Genomic DNA, 7,493 nt, shown 5'->3' on the forward strand with positions numbered 1-7,493 from the left:
CTTGACCAGGGATCAACCCCAGGCCCTCTGCATTGGGGGCGCTGAGCCTAAGCCCCCAGACCTCCAAGGAAGGCCCTCACACATGGTTGTTAATATGCTATAAGCTATTTGTTTGCAGCTTGATTTGCAAGTTGAGGCACTCCTTTTGCATTCCCACAGGGCTGATGTGAGCCTGAGGACCCCAGAGAATGTCAGGAGCTCCAGTGTCTGGGGCCACTGGTCTCGGCCATGACCTTCATCCTTCTGCCCTTCACTATGTGTTCAACGAAAGAGCCGGTTGTCCTCCACCCCTAATGAGATATCTTAGATGTCTCATTGAGCCAATCTCAGGTATTTTATGGGCTCAGGGAATAAACCTACCCGTTCATCCCTCATAGTCACCACCCTCGAGCCATGACACCCCCTGACAGACCCTTGGGGACCGCTGGGGGTTCCATCAAGCACAGTTTGCAAACCACTGGCTTTGTGCTGAGTTTATGGCTTTTCCATGAAGTAACCTTCAATTCTGAAAGTACTATTCACCAGCTGTTTGAACCCACGCAATTTGCTGGAAATCGATCAACCTTAAACTCTTCAACTCTAAAATGCATGCGGATAACAACACTTCCCTGACTGGAAAGGCATGGGAGGACATCTCTGTGAAGACTTAGTCAAATAATACTGAATTGAGCTCTAGTAGAACAACTTTTTGTTGTTTTGCATAGTGTGGCATCGTTTGTTGTTCAGATGTTAAGTTGTGTCCAACTGTTTGTGACACCATGGACTGGAGCATGCCAGAATTCCCTGTCCTTCACTATCTCCCCAGAGAAGACAATGGCACCCCACTCCAGTACTCTTGCCTGGAAAATCCCATGAACGGAGGAGCCTGGAAGGCTGCAGTCCATGGGGTCGCTAAGAGTCGGACACGACTGAGCGACTTCACTTTCACTTTTCACTTTCATGCTATGGAGAAGGAAATGGCAACCCACTCCAGTGTTCTTGCCTGCAGAATTCCAGGGATGGGAGAGCCTGGTGGGCTGCCGTCTATGTGGTCGCACAGAGTCGGACACGACTGAAGTGACTTACCTTACCTTACCTTCACTATCTCCCAGAGTTTACTCAAATTCAGGTCCATCAAGTTGGGGATGCCATCCAACCATCTCATTCTGTCATCCCTTTGTCCTCCTGCCCTTAGTCTTTCCCAGCATCAGGGTCTTTTCCAATGAATCTGCTCTTCTCATCAGGTGAGATGGACTGGAAGGACTGAGCTTCAGCATCAGTCCTCCAGTGAATATTCAGGGTTAATTTCCTTTAGGATTGAAGTTTTGATCTCCATGACGTCCAAGGGGCCTCTGCATCCATACAGAACTTAAAAAGTATTCAGTGACAGAAAGGCTCTGAGATGATCAAGAAGAGCTCGTCCTTCCTGAGATCATGATCTATGTCCTATCAGTCTCCAAATATCTCCAGAAGTGACTGTATATTTTTAAGTTACAGAAAATCACAAGGAACATAGACATGAAAACAAAGCTGCAGTCTATTTTTCTGTTTTAAGTCCAGATGTAAATAGCGGGTTGACAAGGTAATTCATGTTGTAAGGGATTCAGGGTGCTTTTATTCCTCATGATCTTTGCCAGGTCCCAGATGGCTCATTGCCACACCCACCTTCTATTTAACGGGAGAGCAAGGGATAGGGCTTCCCTCATACCTCAGTTCATAAAGAATCCGCCTGCAATGCAGAAAGCCCTGGTTCGATTCCTGGGTTGGAAAGATCCTCTGGAGAAGGGATAGGTCACCCATTCCAGTATTCTTGGGCTTCCCTTGTGGTTCAGCTGGTAAAGAATGCACCTGCATTATGGGAGACCTGGGTTCAATCCCTGGGTTAGGAAAATCTGAAGAAGGGAAAGGCTATCCACTCCAGTACTCTGGCCTGGAGAATTCCATGGACTGTATACCCCACGGGGGTGCAAAAAGTCAGACATGACTGAGTGACTTTCACTATCACTTTAGGGCTTCCATTATAGCTTAGGTGTTTAAGAATCTGCCTGCTACGCATGAGACCTGGGTTTGATTCCTAGGTCAGGAAGATCCCCTGGAGAAGAAAACGGCAACCCATTCCAGTATTCTTGCCTGGAGGATTCCATGGACAGAGGAGCCTGGCAGACTATAGTCCATGGGGTCGCAAGAGTTGGACACAGCCTAGTGACTAAACCAAGGGATAAAAGGAAAGGCACCCTACTCTTTGAGATAAATTATCTAAATATCACCTGTCTTCTTTCCACTTCTGCTCCATTGCCCAGAGCTTGATCCTAGGGCTATATCTTGCTGCAAGGAGGCTGTGCTGTGAGGTCAATATTCTACATTGGATAACCCATGTCACAGCTGAAAATGGGAGGTTTCTTTCTCAAGAGAAAATGAGAATGGACATGCATCATGACTTCTGATCTTGCCACCACGTTCTACCTGAGTGTTCCCTAGTCCTCTGGCCCCAGGGGAGCCATCATTTTTCTTAATGCTGTCATTAGGCTATAGAGAAGACTGTGACTTGACTACCCTACATGAACGGTGGTTGTTGGATTCCAAAAATGTCCTGTACCAATTGATCTGCTGGTCCCAAATATTGGTACAAGATATTTTGCAGATCATCAACCCCTGTTCATGTAAGGTGGTCATGTCAAAATCTTGTCTATAGCCAATAAGAGGATAATTTGTAATGATCCAGAATCCATTGGCTCCTCGTCTCTGAAGTGAACCCCTCCAGATTATCTCTCAATAGCCACTAAGACTACAGGACCACTGGAGCCTGTTTACCTACTCATTCTTCGATCCTTTTTCAATATACCATCCTCTAAGCCCAAGGGACCCCAAACATATTTCTGAACCCCACAAAAGGAGTTAAAAAGGAAATTAGGGACCTACTGTTGTGTTAAAAGATAATTTTGCTCTCTTGTGGTATACCACTCCAATCTCTCCTTCCATCATATTAATTTCCCTTTTTTTCTGGTGTTAAATCTCTGTAACAATCTCTTATCAGGACTCTTGGCACTTAGAGTTCACATGAATAATCCAGAATTAACTCCTCAACTTCCATTTCAATATCCTTCAGTTAATCAAAAGTGTTAATCAATAATCCTACCATCCTTTCCAAGAACCAGCTTTTGGCTTTGTTGATTTTTGCTATGGTCTCTTTTGTTTCTTTTGCATTTATTTCTGCCCTAATTTTTAAGATTTCTCTCCTTCTACTAACCCTGGGGTTCTTCATTTCTTCCTCTTCTAGTTGCTTTAGGTGTAGAGTTAGATTAATTATTTGACTTTTTTCTTGTTTCTTGAGGTATGCCTGTATTGCTATGAACTTCCCCATAGGACTGCTTTTACAGTGTCCCACAGGTTTTGGGTTGTTGTGTTTTCATTTTCATTCGTTTCTATGCAAATTTTGATTTCTTTTTTGATTTCTTCTGGGATTTGTTGGTTATTCAGCAGCGTGTTGTTCAGCCTCCATATGTTGGAATTTTAAACAGTTTTTCTCCTGTAATTGAGATCTAATCTTACTGCATTGTGGTCAGAAAAGATGCTTGGAATGATTTCAATTTTTCTGAATTTTCCAAGGCTAACACCTATCCTACTCAAACTCTTCCAGAAAATTGCAGAGGAAGGTAAACTTCCAAACTCATTCTATGAGGCCACCATCACCCTAATACCAAAACCTGACAAAGATGCCACAATAAAAGAAAACTACAGGCCAATATCACTGATGAACATAGATGCAAAAATCCTTAACAAAATTCTAGCAATCAGAATCCAACAACACATTAAAAAGATCATGCACCATGACCAAGTGGGCTTTATCCCAGGGATGCAAGGATTCTTCAATATCCACAAATCAATCAATGTAATACACCACATTAATAAATTGAAAAATGAAAACCATATGATTATCTCAATAGATGCAGAGAAAGCCTTTGACAAAATTCAACATCCATTTATGATTAAAAACTCTCCAGAAAGCAGGAATAGAAGGAACATTCCTCAACATAATAAAAGCTATATATGACAAACCCACAGCAAACATTATCCTTAATGGTGAAAAATTGAAAGCATTTCCTCTAAAGTCAGGAACAAGACAAGGGTGCCCACTTTCACCATTACTATTCAACATAGTTTTGGAAGTTTTGGTCTCAGCAATCAGAGCAGAAAAAGAAGTAGAAGGAATCCAAATTGGAAAAGAAGAAGTAAAACTCTCACTGTTTGCAGATGACATGATCCTCTACATAGAAAACCCTAAAGACTCCACCAGAAAATTACTAGAACTAATCAATGAATATAGTAAAGTTGCAGGATATAAAATGAACACACAGAAATCCCTTGCATTCCTATACACTAATAATGAGAAAACAGAAAGAGAAATTAAGGAAACAATTCCACTCACACTGCAACGGAAAGAATAAAATACTTAGGAATATATCTATCTAAAGAAACTAAAGACCTATATATAGAAAACTATAAAACACTGGTGAAAGAAATCAAAGAGGACACTAATAGATGGAGAAATATACCACGTTCATGGATTGGAAGAATCAATATAGTGAAAATGAGTATACTACCCAAAGCAATTTATAGATTCAGTGCAATCCCTATCAAGCTCCCAACGGTATTCTTCACAGAGCTAGAACAAATAATTTCACAATTTGTATGGAAATACAAAAAACCTTGAATAGCCAAAGCTATCTTGAGAAAGAAGAATGGAACTGGAGGAATCAACCTGCCTGACTTCAGGCTCTACTACAAAGCCACAGCCATCAAGACAGTATGGTACTGGCACAAAGACAGAAATATAGATCAATGGAACAAAATAGAAAGCCCAAAGATAAATCCACGCACATATGGACACCTTATCTTTGACAAAGGAGGCAAGAATATACAATGGATTAAAGACAACCTCTTTAACAAGTGGTGCTGGGAAAACTGGTCAACCACTTGTAAAGGAATGAAACTAGAGCACTTTCTAACACCATACACAAAAATAAACTCAAAATGGATTAAAGATCTCAACGTAAGACCAGAAACTATAAAACTCCTAGAGGAGAAATAGGCAAAACACTCTCTGACATACATCACAGCAGGATCCTCTATGACCCAATTCCCAGAATATTGGAAATAAAAGCAAAAATAAACAAATGGGACCTAACTAAACTTAAAAGCTTCTGCACAACAAAGGAAACTATAAGCAAGGTGAAAAGACAGCCATCAGAATGGGAGAAAATAATAGCAAATGAAGCAACTGACAAACAACTAATCTCAAAAATATACAAGCAACTCCTACAGCTCAATTCCAGAAAAATAAATGACCCAATCAAAAAATGGGCCAAAGAACTAAATAGACATTTCTCCAAAGAAGACATACAGATGGCTAACAAACACATGAAAAGATGCTCAACATCACTCATTATCAGAGAAATGCAAATCAAAACCACTGTGAGGTACCATTTCACGCCAGTCAGAATGGCTGCGATCCAAAAGTCTACAAGCAATAAATGCTGGAGAGGGTGTGGAGAAAAGGGAACTCTCTTACACTGTTGGTGGGAATGCAAACTAGTACAGCCACTATGGAGAATAGTCTGGAGATGCCTTAAAAAACTGGAAATAGAACTGCCTTATGATCCAGCAATCCCACTGCTGGGCATACACACTGAGGAAACCAGAAGGGAAAGAGACACATGTACCCCAATGTTCATCGCAGCACTGTTTATAATAGCCAGGACATGGAAGCAACCTAGATGTCCATCAGCAGATGAAAGGATAAGAAAGCTGTGGTACATATACACAATGGAGTATTACTCAGCCATTAAAAAGAATACATTTGAATCCGTTCTAATGAGGTGGATGAAACTGGAGCCTATTATACAGAGGGAAGTAAGCCAGAAAGGAAAACACCAATACAGTATACTAATGCATATATATGGAATTTAGAAAGATGGTAACAATAACCCTGTATACGAGACAGCAAAAGAGACACTGATGTATATAGAAGAGTCCTTTGGACTCTGTGGGAGAGGGAGAGGGTGGGATGATTTGGGAGAATGGCATTGAAAGATGTATAATATCATATATGAAACAAGTCGCCAGTCCAGGTTCGATGCACGATACTGGATGCTTGGGGCTGGTGCACTGGGACGACCCAGAGGGGTGGTATGGGGAGGGAGGATGGAGGAGGGTTCAGGATGGGGAGCACATGAATACCTGTGGCAGGTTCATTTCGATATATGGCAAAACCAATACAATATTGTAACGTTAAATAAAATTAAATTTAAAAAATAGAAAAAAATAATAATCCTACCATCCTTTGACCTTTTTTTCAGCATAAAGATGACATTCATAAGTTTTAAGGAATTTGAACATGGATATATTTTAATGACCTATTTTTCACCTTATCACGAAAAAAAATAGGGGAAATAAAGAACTCTCAAATATTTCATAAAGAGAGGAAGAGAGAAAGTGTGTGCAGAAAAACCAAAGTATTTTTAATGGCCTCATCTTGTTAGGCTGGGAAATAAACATTGGATTTAAGGCAGCAGGGAGAATAATATCCCATCCTGGTAGGAAAAAAATAAGTACATTTTGATTGGAAAAAAAGAGTTGGTATCTAATTTCCAAGGACATTTGAAACCTACACATCATTTAGACCTTTGGGAAAAGGAAGATAAATATTAAGAGAAACAAATTGGAAAGAAATGGCACAAAAGAAATTAATACAATTTTAGTCACAGTAGGAAATATAAGGAGAAGAAAAAGAAGTAAACAAAAAAGCAGTTCATCCAAAACCTAAATTATGGTATCAGGAATACTTGGTAGAATGTATTTTGCAAAGAGAACTAAAACTTTTTTCATCTCATGATGTGACCTTGGCAATTCCTGGCTGTGCCTTTATGACCATCTCAACTGCTGTAGTGGGTTAGGGTTAGGGTTGCTGCTGCTGCTGCTGCTAAGTCGCTTCAGTGGTGTCCGACTCTGTGCGACCAAATAGATGGCAACCCACCAGGCTCCCCCACCCCTGGGATTCTCCAGGCAAGAACACTGGAGTGGGTTGCCATTTCCTTCTCCAATGCATGAAAGTGAAAAGTGAAAGTGAAGTCACTCAGTCACGTCCAACTCTTAGCGACCCCATGGACTGCAGCCCACCAGGCTCCTCTGTCCATGGGATTTTCCAGGCAAGAGTACTGGAATGGGGTGCCATTGCCTTCTCCCAGGATTAGGGGAGGAAAAGTGACCCCTTGTGATTTGTAGCCTAACACATGGTGACTGCAGCCATGAAATTAAGAGACGCTTGCTTCTTGGAAGGAAAGCTATGACAAACCTAGACAGTGTATTAAAAAGCAGAAACATCTCTTTGCTGACAAAGGTCAATATAGGCAAAACTATGTTTTTTTCCAGTAGTCATGTATGGATGTGAGTTGGACCATACAGAAGGCTGAGCGCTGAAAAATTGATGCTTTTGAATGTGGTGCTGGAGAAGACTC

This window comes from Bos taurus, chromosome 21, assembly GCF_002263795.3.
Source record: "Bos taurus isolate L1 Dominette 01449 registration number 42190680 breed Hereford chromosome 21, ARS-UCD2.0, whole genome shotgun sequence".
Lineage (NCBI taxonomy): Eukaryota > Metazoa > Chordata > Mammalia > Artiodactyla > Bovidae > Bos > Bos taurus.